This window comes from Podarcis liolepis (assembly GCF_965112155.1).
Source record: "Podarcis liolepis genome assembly, chromosome: 4".
Lineage (NCBI taxonomy): Eukaryota > Metazoa > Chordata > Lepidosauria > Squamata > Lacertidae > Podarcis > Podarcis liolepis.
This window is the reverse complement of record NC_139558.1, coordinates 60,122,030-60,146,041: the sequence shown is the minus strand read 5'-3', so window position 1 is coordinate 60,146,041 and position 24,012 is coordinate 60,122,030. Positions and strand designations below refer to the sequence as shown.

Sequence of the window (24,012 nt, the reverse complement as noted above, 5' to 3'; positions counted from 1 at the left end):
TTTGTGGTATCCTCTATTGCACCTTAAATACATATACATATTTTAAGGGACAGGAAAAGAAAAAGTGACAGGTGTACTGGCTCTATAGCAGAACCCTGTGTGAACAGAGAAAAGTCACCATCAGTGAACACTATGGTACCTGAGAGCTGGAATTCTCTTTTCAGGAACTAAAAAAGATCAAAAAATATCTCTCTAAACTGGTTAAATGTGCAAAAAACCAAATTTGGTCCAGTGTAAATAAACATGACGCATGCTGGGATAAAACAATACTAACTTCATATGTACACAGGTGGGGTCTGAACTGTTAGAAACTAAAGAGGAAATAAATTGAGGTCATGAAGGATAGCTCAATGAAAATGTCATCAGTGTGCAGCAGCTGTGAAAACAGCAAATTCTGTGATAGGGATCTTTAAGGAAGGGGTGAAACTAAAATTTCTAGTGTCATGGTGCCCTTATAAAAATAGATGGTTCATCTACACTTGGAATACTGTGTTCTGTTCTGGTCTTTCAATATCAAAAAGATATGTTTGAGCTAGAAAAGACACAAAAAAATGAAATATGAATAATTCGAGGACTGGGACACTTTCATTACAAGGAAACACTACAATGCCCAGGGCTCTTCCAGTTTAGGGGCAAAAACAACTAATACCAAAATTCAGAGTCATGCAGTAAAATTGATTGGCAGTAGATTTAGGGTACACACACAAAGAAGTGCCTTTTCAAATAATACATACTCCATTTATAGAATTCACTGCCATAAGATGTCACAAGATAGTCACTGGCTGAGATGGCTTGCAGATTCATTGAGAGGTCTATTAATGGCTATGAATCATGATGGAAGCTCCAGATTCATAGGTGATATGCCACTGAGTATCATTTGCCATGAAACAAGAAAGACAGAGGGCTATTGCCTTTATGTCCTGCTTATGGTTCCTAGAAGTATATCTCCTAGGTCACTCTGAATGAAGAGCAAAATGATGGACTAGATGAAGTTTTGATCTGATTCAGCATGACTATTCTCATGTGGGAGTTTCACTCAACACCGGAGTAAGTCACTTTATAACTCTCTCTCCTGAGTGGACAGCTAGAGGAACTGTGCTCCAGCTACCTGTTGCGTTCACACTGAGGACTTGAAAAACACTGGGCTTCACATGTCCTCTTCCTTCTCAGCAACCTTGCCACTGCTGCACGTTTTTCTCAAAAACTTGTCCTAGAGTAAGGCTTGCCCTGAGTTGCTAATTGGTCAAAGGATGAACAGCACCATTTAATAGCTCTCATGCATGCAGCTTCTTGTAGCTACATGCCGCTGCTGCACACTCAAACTCACCTCTTCAATTCTACCCTTCTCCTGCTTCTCTTTGATGACATAGGCTGGTGGTCCGTAATGCCAGTTTGAGGTCTTAACTGCTACTCCTAGCATTGAGAGCAAATGGATCCATTCCAGAAGCCTCTTTTGTATTCTATCCTTGGTGCTTCAAGATGGTGTCAGATTAGCAAGGCAAATTCTTTGGAAGGAATCAAAACTTTTAAAACTCATATCAACCAGCTGATCAAATAAAAGTTACAGGCCTAGCTGAAATACGTAAATATTTTTACAACATACTTTTTCCATTTTAAAGAACTAGCGTGACACTGACATCAGGAATCAATATTTACAGGACCACCTTAAAATGGATATCTGTTTATAATATCTATTTGTTGCTATCTTTGAAGCTCTGGAACAACACACAAATGCAGCCAGGGAATATTGCATAATTTGACCTTTGGTTGATTTTAATTAGGATGAACACCCTTAACTATGCAGAATCCTTGAACATTATAAAAAAAAATCACATTTATTACCCCAGTAGTGTATTAATAGTCTTGCAGTAGAAGAGATGTTATTTTCTCAAGTCTACAAATCATATAAGTGATAAGGTATGCAGTGACTTGTTGCACTGCTTATTTTATTTTAAGCTCATAAGAATCCATCTGACACAGTAGTTAAGCAGCTGGTACACCGAGATCACAGAGTATCTTGCTCTTTGGTAGCTTTTTGTTGCACCCTCATTTCTATCAGTATCTGCCTTCTGTCACTTCATAATTCTTGAGGCAAGTAGACTGTTTAGTACAGTGGTAGGCAACCTAAGGTCCGCGGACTGGATGCGGCCCAAGCGCCTTCTCAATGCGGCCCACAGAAGGTCCAGGAATCAGCGTGTTTTTACATGAGTAGAATGTGCTCTTTTATTTAAAATGCATCTCTGGGTTATTTGTGGGGCATAGGAATTCGTTCATTTCCCCCCAAAAAATATAGTCCGGCCCACCACATGGTCTGAGGGATGGTGGACCGGCACACGGCTGAAAAAGGTTGCTGACCCCTGGTTTAGTATGATGTGACTGAAGATGGTAACATAATAAATAGGATTGAATTAAAGATAAATTCAGACAGCATACAACCTTTTACAAATATCCACCCACCCTTTATAAATAATAAAGATGGCACCATGAGTCATTCACTAAGCTAAAATTACCAGAAATAGTATGTGTAATTAGTTGGAAGATTTAAATCTCCACCTAGTCTATATATGGACCTGAAAAATGTGGCCCTAGATCAACCAACCCATTGGAAAATATATAAAATAGGGAAGGACTAGCAAACAGCAGTGTTAATGTATAGGGGAAAGCAGAAGGGATGAAACTTTGAGTGTGCACACAACATGTACACGTACACACACACACACACACTTCTTTCCAGGCACACTTTCATACCAGTGCACATGCCCTCATGTCCACTCACATGTATGCACACACAAAGGGACAGGAACATGACAGCATGTATAGAACAGATTCTTTGTTTGGTCTGTATACCCAGGTGAGTTCTTTTTTATTCATTCTCTGGATCCCTATCTCTCTGTGGCCTTTTGCACATAATGCTAAGTCACATAATGATAAGAGGACCCAAATAATTATCGCCCAGTCAGTCTGACAGCAATACCAGGGAAGATTCTGGAGCAGATCATTAAGCAAACATTCTGTGAGCACCTAGAAAGGAATGCTGTGATCACCAATAGTCAGCATGGATTTCTGAAAAATAAATCATGTCAGACTAACCTAATCTCGTTTTTTGACAGAATTACAAGCCTGGTAGATGAAGGGAACGCAGTGGATGTAGCATACCTTGATTTCAGCAAGGCATTCGACAAGGTGCCCCATGATATCTTGTAAAGAAGCTGGTAAAATGCGGTCTTGACTATGCTACCACTCAGTGGATTTGTAACTGGCTGACTGACCGAACCCAAAGGGTGCTCATCAATGGTTCCTCTTCATCCTGGAGAAGAGTGACTAGTGGGGTGCCACAGGGTTCTGTCTTGGGCCCGGTCTTATTCAACATCTTTATCAACAACTTGGATGATGGACTCAAGGGCATCCTGATCAAATTTGCAGATGACACCAAACTGGAAGGGGTGGCTAACACCCCAGAGGACAGGATCACACTTCAAAACGACCTTGACAGATTAGAGAACTGGGCCAAAACAAACAAGATGAACTTTAACAGGGAGAAATGTAAAGTATTGCACTTAGGCAAAAAAAATGAGAGGCACAAATACAAGATGGGTGACACCTGGCTTGAGAGCAGTACATGTGAAAGGATCTAGGAGTCTTGGTTGACCACAAACTTGACATGAGCCAACAGTGTGACGCGGCAGCTAAAAAAGCCAGTGCAATTCTGGGCTGCATCAATAGGAGTATAGCATCTGAAGGACACTGACAAACTGGAACGTGTCCAGAGGAGGGCAACCAAAATGGTCAAAGGCCTGGAAACGATGCCTTATGAGGAACGGCTAAGGGAGCTGGGCATGTTTAGCCTGGAGAAGAGGAGGTTAAGGGGTGATATGATAGCCATGTTCAAATATATAAAAGGATGTCATATAGAGGAGGGAGAAAGGTTGTTTTCTGCTGCTCCTGAGAAGCGGACACAGAGCAATGGATCCAAACTACAAGAAAGAAGATTCCACCTAAACATTAGGAAGAACTTCCTGACAGTAAGAGCTGTTTGACAGTGGAATTTGCTGCCAAGGAGTGTGGTGGAGTCTCCTGCTTTGGAGGTCTTTAAGCAGAGGCTTGACAACCATATGTCAGGAGTGCTCTGATGGTGTTTCCTGCTTGGCAGGGGGTTGGACTCGATGGCCCTTGTGGTCTATTCCAGCTCTATGATTCTATAATTGCAGTGTGAATGAGCTAGCATGCTGGTGCACTATTAGAAAATACTTTGCTCCGCTGCTCCTGCTGCACTACCAGAAGCCACTAACAGATGTGTAACTTGGTATTAAGTTTGAACCCTGGCTCCTAGTTTGCCAATCACAAACAAACCACAAGCCAAGAGCAAGCCTCATGGTCTATCCGGAATGAAAAACCATGAGCCTAGGCTTATATGTAATGCTAAGCCAAAGCATGGTTTAGGTCCTGGTAGCAGCAGGAGCAGCTTGGGAGCAAGGTAGCCATGATTTTTTTCAACTGTATATCTGTATGCTAGCTTATTCACACTAAGCCATAGCTTTGCTTAGCATTAATGCCAGGCCACTGTCTTCCAATCCCTCTGACCATCTCTGAATCCACATTCCCCTTTCCTATCTACTCTAGCCCTATCACCAGTTTCCCCATTTCTCAGCATCCCCATTCCCTTTGATATTTCTCCATACATGCCTCTGTTGCACAGTTAACCTCTTCCATCACCACCTAAGAGGAAGTGCTTTCAAGATGCTACTAGGCCTGGGCAATATATCAGTATATCAATATATCACACCAGGACTGGTATGAGGGGCAGACCGCAATGATGGCTTCACTCAGTGGTATATCACAGGTGGAACCGCCGCCTCCTGAGTCCCTCTGCTACCAGTGCCCAGTGCACTGAAGGAAAAACAAGCTGGAGCTGGGTGCTGGAGACAGAGGGACTCAGGAGCGGGGGCAGTTTCACCAGTGAAATCACCATCACAGTCAGCCCCTCATACCGCAGCAGACGGAGAAACAAGCTGCACCAGCAAGGCACCGATACAGCTTGTTCCTCTCTCGCTTCTTTAAACTGCTTGGCTGAAAAGTGCACCACTGCCCTTTCCTCAGCCAAGCAGTTTTACAGAGCCCCCAACCTGCCACCAGCAAGTGATATACTGCCATACCACAACGTTTAGCTGGTGGTATACTACGATGTCGTAAAGCACTTATCACCCACCCCACATGATGCTAGGCGTGTAGGCAATTTGCTAAAGCGCCTGTTGCAGCAGCAGAATGAAGCATCTTGAAGGCACTTCTTGAAGGCATTTCAGTTCAATGGCAATGCTTTAAGAACTGAAAAGGGGACGCAGCGATAGGCATGTAGGTGGGCAAGCAGCATATGCACTCTAGTCTTACAAGCTCATCCTGGCAGCTCAAAGCGAGCGTTTGCATACTAACGTAGGACATTTTCCTTTGGAGGCATCCAAAGAGGGTGGATTGTTTATGTTTTTGGAAAGCTTAGAGTGCTACCTTCTCAACAAAGCATTTTAAATAGATCAGAAAAATCAATATTCATGTGCATGCATGCAGACGCTAAGAAACTTATTTCCGCATTAAGAAAAGCCCTTAAAAATTTTCTACAAAACAGCACAAGTTCAAAATGAGAAGGCTTCCCACTGATATCTATCTTGCCACTGAGAGAATAGGATTGTGGTCTAGATGGGACACTGCTGTTATGTTCTTAGAATTTTAGCAAATATACCTACAGCAGATCTGTTCTCTTTACACCACCTGCTCTGGTGGTTGAGAAGTGTGGTTCTTATTCTACCTGCATGTCCGCAGTTAGCCTCAGCACAAAACAGTTGACAGTTAAAGAACTACTAAGAAAGTGCAACATTCTTTAACTGACATTTACGGCACTGGCCTTGGACTTCTAATCTTTAGCAGACAGGCACACAAATCAATCCATCAGCTCATAAAGGTGTGCTTTCTTAACCTCTAAAACAGATGGGATTGGCTAGAAATGTCTAGCATGTCAAACTGTTAATCACTATTGCCCTTTCCACAAAATAACTCACTTAAGTTGAGGCATGGTTGCACTGTAACCGACATTAGTCTGTGGGAAACCCATTTAACTGTCACATACTCCTGCCACTCCTGCTCTCCCTTAATTAAGCCTAATGCCTTATAATTTGACCTTTTGTGCCAACCTATTAACCCTATCTAGTACAAGTTCAAATATGTTAAACTAAAAATTTGCTGCAAAATATTAAATGCCAACCAAGCTGCAGAAAACAGAAGTGTTATGTTTGTCTACCCAAGTATAATAGGTCTCCTCCATACACACACCCCCCCTAAAAATTCTAGAAGAGTGGGAAATGGCACTGATGCAAGAGTTGCATTCTTAAACTAAAGACACAACACAACTTAATAGAATGTACTGTTGTTTAAACTACTTCAGTATGCTTCTTTCAACAATATCCCTGCCCTGCGGAACTTAGCTGGAAAGTTGCCTATCAATTTGGAAGTGAAATGAGGCCACTCAAAAACAAGTTAGTGGTTTCTCCATACTTGTGGGACTTCCTGGGTTCACAGAAGCAGATAAATTTGTAAATTAAAAGAAAAAGGCATTTTAATACACACACACACACACACACACACACACACACAATGGTCCTATGAACTTTCAGGACCTACACATGTTGAAGCCATAGAAATCCTGAGCTCTTTAGCGCTATATAGCACAGGGAGATGAGGTTTCAAAAGGGTGGGAAAGAAAAAGCTGTGTGAATTCCAACACACAGCTAGAAACCTGAATTGGACTATTCCAGTTATAGGCAGTGATACACTGCAACATTTTGTTGCAGATCCTCACTTACAATTAATATCCTTCTTCCACCAGTTATCAAACCTTATAATATCAGCATACGTTAATGAAAATGATTACAGCAGCACTATTGTGTTATAAAAGTTTTAATTTCCCTGCTATGGTTCACCAATACTAATTACATTGTTCCTTAACAGGACAATATATTTTATTCCATATCAGGGAGATCATTTGCAAATTTAGGAGATAGTATTATCAAGAGAGACTCTTGAGAGTCCCATGGACTGCAAGAAGATCAAACATATCCATTCCAGTGCTCACTGGAAGAACAGATCCTGAAGCTGACACTGCAATACTTTGACAACCTCATGAAAAGAGAAGACTCCCTGGAAAAGACCCTGATATTGGGAAAGATTGAGGGCAAAAGGAGAAGGGGACGACAGAGGATGAGATGGTTGGACAGTGTTCTTGAAGCTACCAACATGAGTCTAACCAAACTACAGGAGGCAGTGGAAGACAGGAGTGCCTGGCGTGCTCTGGTCCATGGGGTCACGAAGTGTTGGACATGACTAACCAACAACAAATAAGAGAGAGAGAGAGAGAGAGAGAGAGAGAGAGAGAGAGCTTCTTGCTATCGAGGCTTCTTTCAAATAGAAGACAAATAGTTGTCCTGAATCACTCTAGCTGACAACTGAAAATTATTAGCTTTATCAAACTCTGACCAACTTCACAAGTTAAAAAAGTAACAATTTTTTTTGCACTAACCAGTGATGTTTTCAGAAACATTTGAGTCAGAAAACTTCTCAGTGCCATAAATCTACCGGACCTGATTCAGCCTGTTTATTTGGTTTATATTTAGAAAAAGTATGCAATGTTAATTTTACTTGATGTATAAATAACTCAAAAGTTTATTTGAGATGTCTGAACCACATGACAATATGAAAGTGTTTACTGAAGTTTTAAAAGAAAAAAAATTATTTTCCAATAGCTAAAAGTGAACTAATTATTTGACTAGGATTGAATATTCTACAAAGCACACGTCAGTGTCGATTAATACACTTATCAGCCTGGTTTTGTTTTTTCTTTCCCTTGCAGTGTATTAAATGGAAGAGTATTACTTTTGGCTTTGATTTTATTTACGACTGCTCGGGTGAATTTATGACTTGATTTTTGCTTGCTTTACTCATTTTTGGTTTTAATTTAAACCTTCCTTTTGTTTACAAATAACTATACTGTCTGTGTGTCTGTGATATTGAAACCAGATAGATACACAGTAGTTTATAATTTTGAAAATGTATCATTTGGCTGTTATTGGACCTATTCATTATGTTACTAATTTAATGTATTTTTAGAATGTTTTCTATGGGAAATGTTCTGTCCCACATGGTACCAACATAAAGTAATCTAAACACTAAACAATAAATGGATACAATCTTATGCAATGCATATTAACCATTCCAGTTATTGCTATGACTTCACACAAAACAAGAGTGTTGAGTAGTCATTTGACTAAAATATTTTTCTTGGAACTACTTTAAGTATGAAGGCCTTCTTTTTACAGTCTTCCTTTCATGCCATCCCAAATGCAACCTAAATATTCCTCAAGAATTCTGAACTTATTATATATAAGAGTCAGACTATAAAAGTATGCATAAATGTTCCTTTTTTTAATCCAGGGAAAGCTAATAATTTTAAGTTCCAATGGAAAAAGCTAAAGCATGCACTTAATTTTCCCACCAAAATGAATGGGACTTTAAACTGTGTTTTATATAAAATGTATATAAACATAGGTAAGATTTACATTATTACTAGCCCACAGCTTTCCAAACTTTTCATGTTGGTGACACACTTTTTAGACATGCATCATTTCGCTACACAGTAGTACAGTTTTACTAGCAAACCTGAGATTAAACTGCATCCCTTTCCAGCATTTGTGCAGCACACCTACTGACTGCAGCCGATACACTAACTTGTCATGACACACAGTTTGGAAAGCTCTGTACTAGCCTAATAAGAAACTACTAAATGTGGTCATGCTATAGCTACAGCTAGGCACTTTGATTTTAGTGGAAAAATTGTGGGTGTTGAAATCATTTTCAGTGTGGTGTAGTGGTTAGAGTGTCAGACTAGGACCTGGGAGACCAGGGTTCAACACCCCCCTCACACAGTCATGAAGCTCAGTGGTGACCTTGGGCCAGACGATGATTTTTTCTCTCTAACCTACTTCACAGAGTTTTTGTGGGGATTAAATTAGGGAGGGAAGAACCATGTATGCCATCTTGATCTCCTTGGATAAAAAGGTGGAATATAAATGCAACAAAAACTAAAAACTAAATATACTCAGGCAGTGTTTAAAACTCCCATTGTTCTAGGTGCATTTTGTGACGGGGAATTTCATTAATGCGAGCAGTCTGAGCTCTGGGAGCAGTACTGTGCCTAAGATTTCAGATTAAAACTGCAGAGTAGAAGGAAAATAGGACCTTTTTCTGCCTCCCCACTTCCAGCTACTCTCTGAAGACTGGAGAAGAGACCCTCTTAAGAATATCAGGAGGGCGGGCAAAGGAAGGACTAGACCATTTGAAAAATGAACATAATATTTTAGCAGCAGTTCATTCACACTGTTCTGAAGGGTTCCCTATCTGTTGGATGTTTTATGAGCCACCACATATATATTAAGTTATTTTCATCTAATGTTTTATTTGTCATTTACCTATAACATGATATGGATTGGCTGAATCTGTATTTCTGTAAATTCGGCCTATGTAACAAAGTAAACAAAGATGTAACACAGGCAACCATTAAAAAAATTCAGATTTGCACTCATCACTAGCTCCTTTTGCCTGAAAAACGTGGGATTATGTTAGCTGCTGTAGAATGCTGTCCTTCCCCATATCTCAATAGTGCAACGTACTTGATCCCGCCCGATCACCACAAAGCTTTCCTTGTGAGAGTCAGCACTGAAATTTCTCCTCAAAGATGAGACCCACATGTAGTTCCTAGCTACAGAATTACAACCCCAAAGAGGAACTCCAGTGCTTGATTATGTTCATGCTAGCCAGTGCCACATGGCCAGAGCACACCATCCAAATAGATGCTCCAAAATTATGGACTTATTTCCAGTTTGAGATTTCATATTCTGAGTCAGACTATCTTCCAGATAAAGAAGAACAAGTTTGTTTCAATTGTGATGTTGGTACAGGTGGCTTTAATCTATAACACTGGGAATTTTTTACAGTTCACACTTTAGTTCCGCTATAAAAGGATTTTTATTCAATACTTGCCCTCAGGATAATGATCTGTAACTAGTTTTCTTTTCTTTATAAATTCATCTTGCTATTGGAAAAAAGAATCCAGATTTTAAAAAATTGTTGGGCAAATTTACTGCAGTTTTAAGCAAAGACGGACACGGACTTAAGTATACCATAATGCAACTACAGGATCCGTCTTTCCACTTTTGAAACTCTGACGTTGAAGGGGGTGGGATAAGCACATGCATTTTGCAGAATTGATTTAAGGCAAGCATGTATTTAATCAAAATAAAGAGGAAATACACAGATTTTTTTAAAAAGCTAAGTGCATATTAGGTTGATCTACCTCTTCCAATTAGGCACTGTCTTCTTTGGAGGAAAGTGCAGAGTATAGCTCGAATAAAATAAATAGGAAAATAAAATACAATATCGACGTGCCTTTTTATACACACTGCTGCTGTCGTAAACAGCTTGCTTTAAATTCTTCAAAAGAAAAAAATAATTTGCTAGTTGTAATCTGCAACTGTTAGTTAATATTTTACATATTAACATGTGACCAGGAAAGTTGTATTTTGAGCATGCATGCAATTAAGTGTGCACATGCGTTGATTTTATTAAAAACATGAACAAAAGTGCAAATTACATACATATACTTTAAAAATGACTAGGAGAAGAAACAAGTTGGAAGAAAGAACACAAGAAGATTCTTGATAAGACAAAGGGTCTATCTAATCTGTTACTAACAGACAGATGCCTCAGGCAGGTACACAAATTTGGCATGAAAGCCTTCCTGGGTGATATTCAGAAATATAGTCTCAGAATGTGGATGTTCCATTTAGATATCATGACTATCAGCCATAGATAAACGTAATCTCTATTAATGAGAATAATCCTTTTTTGAAGCAAAAAAGCACAAAACTCCACCAGTCTCGATCTCTAAAACAAAAATTATGTAACAAGTAAATATTGTGTAAATAGATTTAAATGGTCCTTAAAAGATGGTTTATTGACTAGATATATGTTGTACTAAAAGGACATTCCTGTTTTCATAGCTCAATCTGCCTCCATTTACTATATAAAAATAGAAAATAATAATAATAATAATAATAATAATAATAATAATAATAATAATAATACTAAGCATTCATTTACAAAGTGCTTTACACAAGTTCTTTCAATAATCCTAACAACAATCCTCTAGAGCAGGAAATGGGGAGATAATGGCTTGCCTAAAAACTAACAGTACAATCCTATGCATGTCTACTCAGAAAGAAGTTCCACTGAGTGTATGTGAAGGCAGTATTAAGAAGCCAATTGTTTGCCCTAAAACAGGGGTCAGCAGGGGGCCGGTCCACTGTCCCTCAGACCTTGTGGGGGTCCGGACTATATTTTGGGGGGAAATATGAATGAATTCCTATGCCCCACAAATAACCCAGAGATGATTTTTAAATAAAAGGACACATTCTGCTCATGTAAAAACATGCTGATTCCCGGACCATCCGCGGGCCAAATTTAGAAGGCGATTGGGCCGGGCCTTAGTTTGCCTATCCATGCCCTAAAAGAAGCAAGACTGAGACGTGTCTTCTTTTGCCTTCTACCATTCTCTGTTCTCATGACAGGAGACATTGGAAATGATTTTCAAATAGCACGGTTTATAAACTTTCTTGGTTCTGGGAATCCTTATTGTATACTGCAGAGGAAACCCTGAACATCTGCCACAGACCTTTTGCTTGTTGAAAAAGATTCTGACAAATGTCCCAGGGCATTGGTTTTGCCTTTGGTGCCTCATTATTATTCCACGCGAACTAAAAGCACCTTCTACAACATCGAAAAGTACCATTGGCTGCATGTCACAAGAAAACAATAATTGGCATGTTTTAGGAAGATCTGTCTGGTATTATACAGATCTCACGAGCCTCAGCAAGGAAAGCCTAATAAGCTTCCAAAGAAATTCATCATTCATCAAAACAATTTATAACTGCTGCTCTACAACTAAAAAGGTATACAGAACCAATGTCATAGGAAACCTCTATAAGGCCTTGACATTTTCACTAGCATACAGTAGTGGAAGCCTAAGGCATGACCACCAGGCAGGATACAAAAGGAGCTTATGTAACATCAAGTAGTCTTTCATTTTTATTTTCATAACTATCTGTATTTGTTGAAAAAAGACTTTTTTTGCACATTTTTTTTTTTACAAAACACATCCTAGCACTTCCTTTATCGCAGATCTGAATGCCACTTTCGGTGGCTAAGAAGTGGTATAAAAATCAGTAAATAAGATAACCAATCAAAGAGCCAACACAGAAGTAAAATGCATATTTGCATTTAAGATTCATTAAAAATATGTACATTACATCACATGAGGGGAGGGGAAGGAGCAGAGTAGACAAGGAGGCAGAATTTAACCCTTCCCTTCCTTTTTTTAAAAGCTGGTGTTTGCTGGGGGAGGGGGGATCCCTCATTGGGAGGAAATCCTCCATTAATACCAATGTAAATAGCTTCAGAGGAGAGATTTTCCTTGAAAATCCAGCAGGAGAATAAAGAATTATATTCCCCTTCCATGCTTTTATGATCACCATTATGATTATCTTCTCCAGCTGATGCAATGTCTAATTGAAACAAACAAACAAACAAACAGCTCAAACAAATGAAAATAAAATGCCACATCTAGTTTAGACCAGTAACCTGTCACAGTTCTCATACTTCACCTTAAAACTGAATTTGAAAAACAAGATACAAGAAAGGAGTTAGAATTTTTCTCCAGCATTTTTCCCCCAGAATAAATGCAATACATACAAAATACCCAGGTTCAAAACACATGTCGTATTTCCAGACCCAGGACTAATCATCACACTAAAGTGCGAATGTTTTCTAAACTCTATGTAACAGGCACCATAGATTAATAAACTTTTAATTTATAACTCTCTCAAAGATCCCATGGGCCTTCAAGGGGATTTTCAAAGCTCAAAGCACAAAGAAGACATCAGAACACAGAAAACTTGCACATGCCCAGTAAAAATTAATACATGAATTAAACTGTAGCATCCTAATGGATACATTATGGCTATGCCAAGTGCTCTTGCTGCATTTTTTAAAAGTTTAGTCTATAAGACTTTGCACTTTCTCCATCATGCTTCATTCTCCTGAAAATTATAGCCTCTTGAGATTTTATATTATTTAATGAGATTTATTCACTTTATCAATAATAATCATAGTGTGCACAACAGCATTCATTCAAATTTCAACAACTTGGATATGGTTTGTGAAGGAGGGACCTTGTAGTCAAATTTAACTTCTGGTTAAGTAAATTAGCAGATGAAATTTAACAAGCTGAATGGGTAAATGTGTAAAATGCTACCATTTCACTGTTTAATTGTTTTGCTGATGTTTTCTTTAAATTGTCTTCCGGTGAATAAGGAGGAACAGAATAATGACCAAGATAATGGAGGGCACAAGACTTCTGTCCAAAACAATTGTGAGAAATCTTGAACCTCTTTAGTGGTCAGATGTGGAGATCAAATGCAACCAGAGAAGACAGATTACAGGATACAGTGCAGCCTGCAACTTATCTCCATGCAACAGTAGCATATCACACAACCATCACACCTTCCATTTCAATCTATTATCAATTTGCAATGAGGAATTTACTCAAACAACAACAAACTATGATCTTCCTTTTACTGAAGAAAGGGGGGAGCCAAGCAAACTTATTAAACTTATACTTTACATTTGAATTTAGCTGTTTGTGCCACGTGAGCAGTCAACCACTTACAAGCATTTGCAGACATTAAAAATAGTCATCAGCATTCTCCCTTCAAACATCTTTATATTCAGTGCTCTAACACTTACATCAGAAACTTTTTTTGCCTTGAACCTTAGTGATGTGTCACACATAAGTTTAAATAAAGATCCACTCAGATCGGCCACTAGAAGAGTCTTTATTTTACAGGCTAAAGAAGAATATTGACCTCCAGAAAGTAACCTTTTATTTCTGAAATTCAGCATGTTGAATTGGTACTCTTTTCCTAATGAATTATATGATTTATCCGTACAATTCTGCATGCAGACATGACTTACTAATCTGTTTCGATGCCAACTGAATAAAGCATCTCAGCAATTAGTTATCACCGAACCAGTTAGTTATGACTTAAGACACACAAAATAGATTTTCAGAAACTTCATCTTGCCAAATAAAACATACACTAGAGTACACCTGAAAATACAACAGGGTTTTAAAAGAAGAAGCCCATGTATCAAGGATTCACAATCATGTCAAACAGGGATATATTTAATAAAAAAAACAATTAAAGTCTCTTAATACCACTTCTAGAGACCTTACCGTCACAGAACAAAATTTCTGCTCAAATACGCAAACTATTTGCAATGACAGCCCAACTTGTTTCCAAGTCCATTTTCCAATTTCTCAAATCACAACGAAGAAGAAAACACTTTAAAATATTTATACTTCCTAGGGTGAGAAAAGTAATCAGAAGGATATAGAGTGCGACCGAATGTGGTGGTGCTTGCCATACAGACGAAAAGGGAAGGACAATATGCGGGGGGGGGGGAGGGATGGAGGAGCGTAGCATGATGGAACTAAATAATGAGAAAGCACCTTTTCTGGAGGATGGGGATGGAGTGGGAGTTTGTATGTGACACAGAAGAGGGGGTGGAGGGGGGAACCTACCCAGCCGGTGTGCGTGTGCATGTGTGCGTGCGTGCGTGGCGATGGAGAGGAAGTGAATAAATAACCAAGTGAATAAATAACAGGAGGTGAGCGCAGACGGAAAGGAGGCATGGCCTTGTCTAGTGCGGTTGTGCAGGCAATTAAGAAGAGGTGGAAGCTTAGCAAGGGATGGAAAGAGACTTTGGAGCGAGGGAGGGAGAGGGAAGGAAGGCGGACGCTCGAGCCACACGCCAGGTTTTCCTCTTCCCTTCCACATCCCGCAGAGGAGCTGCTGCTGCTGCTGATGGAACTGCAGCTCCTGCGCACAAGACTTCGTGGCTCCCTGAATAATTCAGGGAGGGAGGAGGAGGGGGGGAGAGAGAAAGGTCCGTCTCTCAGAAAGAATGCAAACCAAGAAAAGGGGGTCAGCACTAGGAAACTACCCACTCCGCTTGCCCTGCCTTCCCACCCACCTTTAATTGCCGGTCAAACTTTATTTGTCTAAAATGCTTCGCGAGGAGGGAGACGGGCTGCCACCGGAAATAATCTCTCGCTCCTGGGAGACCCGAAGTCAAGCCCGGGTATTGTTCCCTCGTCGCCGGAGCCCCCTCCCTCCCTCCGGGCGCTCGCTGGTTCTGTCAGGTTGCCAACGCAGCGCCTCCGCTCCCCTCCGGCTCTCCATCGAGCCCCCAGCCGCCGCCGCCGCCGCGGCCATTTCCCATTGCTCGCCTCCCCTCTCTCCAGCGGCAGAGGCGGAAAAAGCGCCGGCCTCCGTGGCCCTCGCCAACTCACCTCGCCGGCCCCTTGCGCGGCGACCGCCGCTCCCAGCTGCCTTTCTCCCGGGAAGCTGCTCCTCCTCTCCGTCTGCCTTGGCTCGCCTCTCGCCCTCCTGTCCGTCGGAGGGAGAGCTCCGAGCGCGCGCGCGCGCCGCTGCCGCCGCCTCCTCCGCCTCCTCCAAATGCCACCCCTGACAAGCGGGCGCGAACTCCGGCGCTGAGTTCTAGCGCGGAGAGCTCCGGCGAGCGGCGCCTGAACGGGGAGGGGAAGAAGCAACTCGTGAAGGCGACGCCGCCTCAGACGCCCGCCCAGCACGCAGATACACAAAGCTCCCCGGGGACGCCGTCCTCTCCGGAGCAAGAGCTCGGCGCCCGCGCTGGCAGCAGCGCCTCCGCTCTTTCTCGCTGGTTCGGGGCTCTGCTGCAATGCCTGTGAGGCTGACTTTCAAAGCCTCACCCGCAGCCCGAGATCCTCCCTCCCCTCCCCTCCCCTCCTCCCTTTCCACCCTGTCAGCCCGTCCCTCCCCTCCCTCCCTCCCTCCCTCTCCCCTCCTCGCCATTCATCGCTTGAGCCAAGTTTCTCCGGTTTAACCTCTTTCTCTCCCGGCAGCTACAGCCAAGCAGATGTGCGAGGCAGGCTCGCCGAGGAGTTTGCCTGGAAGCATCTCTGCAACTGGAGAAAGACGAGGCTTGAAAATAAAGTTGATGTTTGACTGTAAGGACAATAGATAGACAGGCCAGCTTTGCTTGCTTGCATTTTTACAGGGCACGCATGCGATATATATATATTTAATACAGTATTGTACACTGTTCTGAGCGGGCGAGGGGGGAGGGGGCAGATCTTAAATCAAGGATATTCAAATCCTGTTCTGAGCGCTGTAAAGCCCCAAAGGAGGAAAGCTTTGCATAATTGCACCATATAAGCAAAAATAAGTCTTGGTGTTTTGCATTGCAATTTTTTTTCTGGAATAGTTAATGCACACCTTTGATGTGTTGGGTTCAATGTTCATTTGCGGACTCCAACCATGAGTGTGTGGAAGGTAATAGGACTCCAGTCAACAAATTTAAACACATTTTAAATTATGCTGAATTTCATTTTTTAATATCTGTTATGTGTATGTCTTGTTTGAAGCCTTTCAAGTCCACCTCTAAGCTTTCAAATGGGAAACACACACCCCAGCTAATAATGTGAGGTCAAGAAGGACATGGAGTTGTCTGATATCCTATTTTGAAATATTCTTTCAAGGTTTTCTGTCAAGGGTGCCCCAGTATTACAGAGCCTGGACCCAGGTCTTGGTGTGGTGCGTAAGTCCATCAGGATGGGTGAGGAAACTTAAATGGGAGAGAGTCAGATTATGAAGAAAACTTCATATCACATAAGTTTGGCAGGTGTGGCTCGTTGAGGAGTAAGCACCAGAACTGAACTTGGAAGTGCCTCCAACTACAGCTGAACAAACTAGGAAATTATGGTCTCTTTGTCCAGACCTGATTACTAACAAATAGCAATAGATTTGGTTGAATTGTATTATTTCCCAGAACTTTCAAAAGAAAAAACCATACCTAAATATGCTCTCAGCTATTGAAATAAAAATGTGGCCCAGATCCATTTTTAAATGTGTCAAGTAGTTGTTTTCAACTGTTTTTACTATTTTATTCTTTGATGGTTTCTCTACTTTACAATCAGGTGATGTATAAATTTTATGAAATAAATGAGATCCAGAGGTGCATGTGTATTGGGTCTGAGTGCACCTCATAGTTTCCATCTATTACAGCACTTTCCAGCTGTTCAGCTTTCTCAAGAACTTCTGGAAAGTAAACTAACAGATAACTTCTATTATGTATGTATACAATCACATCCCTAGATCAGACAGTGATAGAGTGATGTATAGCTGCACAAGTTTGTTCTTGCTTCTTGTTTATGGAACAATTATTTGGGTGAATTAATTGTGGCAGTGAGAGAGTGTGATGGGTGAAGGATCCAGCCTTGGGGATCTCTGAGTCCTTACTACTACCAACTCAATATGCCTTGGCAAATGTAACACCAGTACTGTAATACTGATATCCCTTGCTAGTAAATAACAGCCAGTGGGACTCCTCTGGAGTAAATAGTTTCAAACATAATACTCATTGAAACAATGATTTAATAACTCTCCCAAGAATGACGGCACAGTCTGATTAGTAAGGATGGCTAGACGTGTTTGAGATCATTTGAGGTAAAGGGCCAATTCAGGCACTCATAAAGGTTCCTCTCCCTCTTCTAAAGCCCTGAAACCAGAAGCATTGTGGGGTGAAGATGTGATATTTCACTTAGCACAACTGCTGTATAGTGGAATCGGTCCATGGGAAATAAAGTTCTGTGGAAGAATATGTATTGTCCCTAAATGAATTTAGAATTAGGTTCAAGATAATTTTACGAAAGGGCAAGAAAGATTGTTATGTATGTTCTACAGATTAAAACTGAACCTATTTAAATCAGTAGCTAGAGTAGAACGTTATAAATTCATTTGTGTGTTGTAAGATAGCAAAGGAAGGAGCCAGAGAGAAGCCAGGGGGTGGGGGGAGAAAAAATAATTACATCCATGGCAGAATTAATTTACAGTTTTACTGTTATTGCAGTATTTAAGAGGTCGAGAAGGGCAGGTTGCGATTTAGTTAAGGGAGCTCTGTTTCATTTGTCAAACAGAATGAAGTGTTTTGTATAAAGTATTGTAACATGATGTAGTGACCTTAATGCATTGACACTGAGTTGATATACAATGTAACTTATCGTAGATGTCATCTTCATTAAGTACAATAAGAATAGCATGTGAAGTAAAAAAAAAAAGTAAATAGAAATCATTGGAGTTTCAGATAAACGTACTGAGAGGTAAGTAATAAAATGTGAACATTTGTAAATTGTATAGAAACTGTGTGCCACTGTATATAAAACTGATCCTAAACAGACCACGACAGATGCAAGTGGTGGCTCCACGTACCATGTTTCTTCTCTTGCCACAGTTCTTTGCTTTTCCTCCCAACAGACTCTCAGCATTCTGTGACCCCAAAGCATGTTCAGTCCTTATTGCTTTGTTTTGTGACATAACAGCAAGTGGAAGAATGATTGGAATGGAATTTTGTGCTGTGTTAGAATGAGTGACAGGCAAAGACTATCTGTTAGAAAATGACAGTGGAGTGGTGGAAGGGTGTGGCTGTCAAAGAAACAGAGAAGAGGGGAGTGAGGCGAGGTGAATGATGAAACCATACATGAAAGAGTTAACACAATTATTAAGAAGTTACGTTAGGCTAGGATATTAACCAGCTGCATTCCACTGCTGTTTATGTGTACTTTCTCAGACTAGCTTCACGCCATACATATTGGAGTCCTTAGTTTCTAATTCATCTCTATCTAAGGTGTGAACAACTTTGCATAGGATAAAGCTATCACACCCATAAATGTCCCCTGGTATGTACACAGATAGAAAAGAATGGAAGACATGCTAATGCAAACAGCCGGGGGGGGGGGGGGAGAGTGGTGAAACACACCAAAGAAAACCTAAGGTGGTAATGTGAGCACACCCAAATAGGCATAGGCTCATTGGGCTCAGATGGAACAATCAAAGGATGCAATGGAAAAAGAAATGAATGAAAATATCAGCAAGTGGAGAAAGAGTTGGACAATGCAAATGGCTATCATTTCAGACCAGGAGGCTGCGTTTATTTTATTCCTCTGGATGTTTGCAGACATCTTTAGAGACCTTGCTGTTGTGCAGCAGAGAAAGGCCTTTGCCACCAAGAGATCTGCATCTAACATGGTTGAGAGCTCATTCTTGTTTCCAAAGAGACAGTCACTGAGAATGAGGATTGGGAGTCACAAGGAGAAATTGCTAATTGTGTTCGTGCAAACTGATTGGAAAGAGGAAAAGAAAAAGATTGTCCCAGAAGAACCCAACTATGCTCGTGATAATGGAGTCTGAAGGCTCTGTTTGACCCAGGTGGTGGGGTGTTCCAAGGATCCCTGCAAATGGAATATGACCCAGTAGACCTTCTTGCCATTGTTCCAACCACAACTGAGGGCATCGTTTTCCTATGATGGGTTAATGCATGTCATAATTGCAATTCACAAAATTGTCCTTTGCTGTCATGGGATACCACATTTTGACAACTTGCCGGGGGGGGGGGCGGATGAAGCAAGTGACAGAAGGGTAAGTGGGGAAATGATTGACAGTGGGAGAGTGCGATTGAATGCTGGGTGGAGTTAGAGTGAGTGACAGGTAGAGGCTATTGGTTGGAAAAGGCAGTTGGGCTGCTTGGCACAGGGAGAATGAGATGAGACAGCTAATGGAAGTATCTGTAAAAGAGTGAGCATAGTTAAGGAAAAGAGTTAATTAGGATAGGATATTGGAGCCATGCATATTTTGTATTTGATGACTACTTGTTCTGGATATTATATTCCTTAATTAAATACATGTTCATGTTTTCACTGTGTTCTGGTCTGGATGGATTCTAAGGTAAATATATCTAAGGCCATGTTGGATGCACTCAATAATAGAAGCGAAGAATTTTACTGCTCCATGTAAGTCATTATGTGGTGTATGCCCCCCCATCACCACAACATTTTTGTTGTTGTACTGCTACAAACCTGGGCTATGCTGATATCCACCTTGTGTTTCTCAGTGGCCCCATTTTGGCTGCAATCCACAGCTATGAAAATTGAAAAGCAACGCTAGAATGAATAGCAAACTAATCCATAGTACATTGTTGCTAATTCTACAATTTAAGTGCTTAAATATAATGGTTGATGGTATCAATATTACTGAACAATTAGCATATTCTTTAACTTCTGGTTTGAAGCATGTTTGCAGTAATAGTATTATTAAGGAAGTCACTCTACCATGGTTATATGTAGAATATTCTTATATTTGCTTCTCCTCCGTCCCCGTCTGCATGTCCTAATATGCTTCTGAAAGACACTGTCCTCTTTTAGCTGGATAGCTGTTCTAAAAATATACTTCTCACTATTCAGAATCAGAGAGTTCTGCATTATTAACACATAGATCAGACAGCCATGATCTGAAGTCATATAAGCAATAAGGAAAAGATCTGAATGCTGGAGTTTTTTCATTATGCGATCCTGGAAGCTACCCTATAATGCTACAAAGAGGGTTTCATATGCAGTACTTGCAGCATCTTGCTGACTTGGTTCATGTCTTTGGAGTTTACATAACACTGTCTGTTCTCCTTTCCCTTCCATATTACTCTGTGCCTTCCCCAGGTTTGGTCAGCTACATAAGAGTGCAGAAAGAGTTTAGATTAATTGCACCCCCTTCCAAGTGGCCAAAGCAACACAAGAAAAATGCTTGCCTATAAAAAACAAACAAACCAGAACAGTGGTTACAACACAACAAAGTTTAAAGAACTGTATGCAGTGGAATGCATACTGTAGAATGCAAATGAGCATTGTGATCACTGTTGACCCACAAATGGGACTGGCATTAAAGTGGGTAAGTTCAGATTGGAAAAAGTTCAAAGATTTCTACAGAAATACTGTAAAATTAATGAATGTTAGAATAATGTTGGATAGAAACTAAGTGGTCTTTTGCTGTAATGCTATAAGGGAATATGAGAAAATGGTTATTAACAGGTAAAAATTTAATGTTATAATATTTAAAAATTGAAGATTAAGATGAATGAAGAGGGGAGGGATTTGCTGAATTAACAATTTGAACTGGAATACAGAAAAGGAAGGCGTGAGGAGGTCCAGGAAATAAGCAAATGAAAAATATGTGATGGAAAGACTGAATTGTTTTTTAACTGTTTTTATTTTTTATTTTTTATTTTCCTTTTTGTAATTTCTTGAAAATCTTAATAAATATCTTATATATAAAAAATAAAGTGGGTAAGTTCAATTTTATTGTGTTTAGTTTTCAGGTTCCTAAGCTTTCCGAACCGGTCCTTTGGTCAAATGCAGAGTCCCACTGTAGACAAGGGAGGAACACAGACAAAAGGACCAAGATTTTTTTTTTTAGGACCAATCCCTTGTCTTCCTCTAGATTAATATGTTTAAAAGTAAGTACCAACTCTATGTTACAATGATGTCTGCACATGAGACATAAAGGCTCGCAGTCTTAACCCCACAATATGGGAATCCCTTGCAGTGCGGGTGGCACTGTGGTCTAAACCACTAAGCCTCTTGGCTTAGTTCGAATCTGTGTGACAGGGTGAGCTCCCATTGCTCTGTCCCAGCTTCTGCCAACCTAGCATACCAATGCAAGTAAATAAATAGGTACCACTGTGGTGGGAAAGTAAATGATGTTTCTGTGCGCTCTGGCACTCATCACGGTCCTCCATGCTCCAGAAGTGGTTTATGCTGGCCACATGACCCAGAAAGCTGTCTGCAGACAAATGCCGGCTTCCTCAGCCTGAAAAGCGAGATGAGCGCTGCACCCCATAGTCGCCTTTGACTGGACTTAACAGTTCAGGGGTCCTTTACCTTTGCCTGACCCAGCAGGCTTACCTTATGTTCTTAAATTTTTATTATTCAGGTGCCAATAATAGCCATATTCATTATCATTCTCACCAGTGATACCTAATCTATAAAACAAAATCTTATAGTTTCCCCCCTGCACAGCTGGTGAAGAAATGTGAGTTTGCAAGCATTTTATAATGATGCACTCATACAGTGAGACAGATGTACAGTGTACATGTTGTACCTTGGAAGCAGATTCAATACACATTATTTCTGTTGAAGAATCCTTCCCCCTCACAGTTACAATTTCCAGCAACCCTCAAAAATGATAGTGCCCAGAATTCTTTGAAGGAAATAATGTGCTTTAAATGTATTTTAAATTCTTGAGGTTTTAAATTCTGGGGTTTTGATTTGTTTTAAATGTTGTATAGTGTGTATGTTATTGTTGTAACCCTCTTTGAGACCAACATGATAAAAAGTGTGATGCACATTTTTAAACTAAAATGATGTGTGCACAGCCTAAGCCATGTAGAGAGAAAACATTTTTCTACATTGCTTTTACACAGTCTCATAATCTAAGAAGTGCCTGGGTCAGTCACTGTCATGAAGATTTCCATGCTGATATATGGATATATGGTGGGAATACTTTAATGAAAGCTTTCCTAATGCTTAGCATGTTTGGTGGCCTTCTGGGTCAATTTGACCAGAGGGTTTGTGTTAAATCAAAATGTTATTCCATTGGAAATAAAGCTTTGTCACGATTATAAATCTGATTAAAGGCTGGAGGGTCAGTATAGCAGTCTGACTCACCAAACACCAACTAACAACTGTCATCACAGGGTGTTTGTTCCCACTACAGTAGGTATGTAAGGGTTTCTGTCGGCCTTCCCATGATATCAAACAGCTGTCTTTGCACAAGTGATTTATCTTTGAAAACTCTTTGATAAAACTACAGCATATGAAGAGAAGCTGCTGTAGGATATAAGCAGGATCCAAATTCAATTTTGTATAGATTGCAGCTTTCACTCTGAGATGTAATGAAGACAGACGTATTGCACTTGAGGAAGAAGAAAAGCCCCCAATAAACATTCATCAAGGCGTAGGGTCTTGCAGTACAGATAGTCCTTTCACAAAGAATACAAATTTGCCCTGTAAAAAAGGCACTGCTTCCCAAATGCCATGTTTATAGACCTCACTAGCAAGGCATAAGTATAGTGAAACTTTTTTCCCCTGATCCTTTCTTAATAATTGTGGTTTTCTGCAACAAACGTACATTTGCTTCTCAAACATTTCCCATCCAGATTTTATTTCTGTAGGATGAAATTCTGTTTCTCTGCTACACAAACCATAGTATTTGTACCTGTGAAAATGCTGTGATCAAATAGTGCCACTGATGTCTTTGGTGATGGAAGTCAAGGACCTGCACCATTATTTTGAATTTTTTATTATGTGACATCATGGGTACTGCCATCCTTATTTATACAGGTACGTTGTCAAGGAACCATGACCAACTGCAGCTCCCTGTTGAATGCCCAGTTTGTGTGCTATCAATATAGGCATTTGTACACTTATTTATTTATTACATTTGTATATTGTCCTGTTCTTTGAATGCCCTCCTGCCTAGCACGCATGCCCCGGGCACCAGCAACTGACGCTATGCTGCTGGTCAGATCAGCAGGAAAATAGGTAAGGGTTTGAGCTCTGACATCACCAGGCAACAGGTCCCATGAAACACCTCAAACATCTCTTCAAGCCCCTAAATAAAAGATGTTTAATGGCACGCAGTATTTCTCGTAATTCGGAAGTGGATGCTGGTTTACCCCCTGCTTCATCTTTGGTAGCTTTTAAAATATTTTGCCTAGACAGCCAAAATACCTAACACTGACTGCCATTCTGGGTAGTGCCTATGAACAAAACCCCCACTGTTAAGTAGCTGTTTTGCACAGTCACAAGATTTGCATTTTGACATTCAGTCACAATAGCTGGCTGCATTATATGATTATTTGGGGGTTGCATTGCCTATTCCACAAGGAAAACACGATGTACTGCCTCACTGAAATCAATGAGAACTTTGCCAG

At 40.5% G+C, this 24,012-nt stretch overlaps 1 protein-coding gene and 1 long non-coding RNA gene across 3 annotated transcripts in view; one reads left to right on the top strand and one right to left on the bottom strand.

The window, feature by feature from the left end:
• The window catches only part of NRIP1 (nuclear receptor interacting protein 1), a 79,164-nt gene extending 63,163 nt beyond the window's left edge, over positions 1-16,001 (bottom strand). Inside the window, exon 1 of one of the 2 annotated variants that reach the window (XM_083500694.1) lies at positions 15,506-16,001. The gene's annotated coding sequence lies outside the window, so the exon portion shown is untranslated. Of the gene's footprint in view, positions 1-1,327; positions 1,458-15,505 lie in introns of those variants that run through there. The other variant, XM_083500695.1, reaches the window with a different exon arrangement.
• Positions 16,002-17,135: 1,134 nt separating this feature from the next.
• Positions 17,136-19,946, top strand: LOC310705846. Its single transcript, XR_014525487.1, has 2 exons — positions 17,136-17,327; positions 18,510-19,946. It is a non-coding gene; the product is annotated as an uncharacterized lncRNA (long non-coding RNA).
• The last annotated feature ends 4,066 nt before the right edge of the window (positions 19,947-24,012 follow it).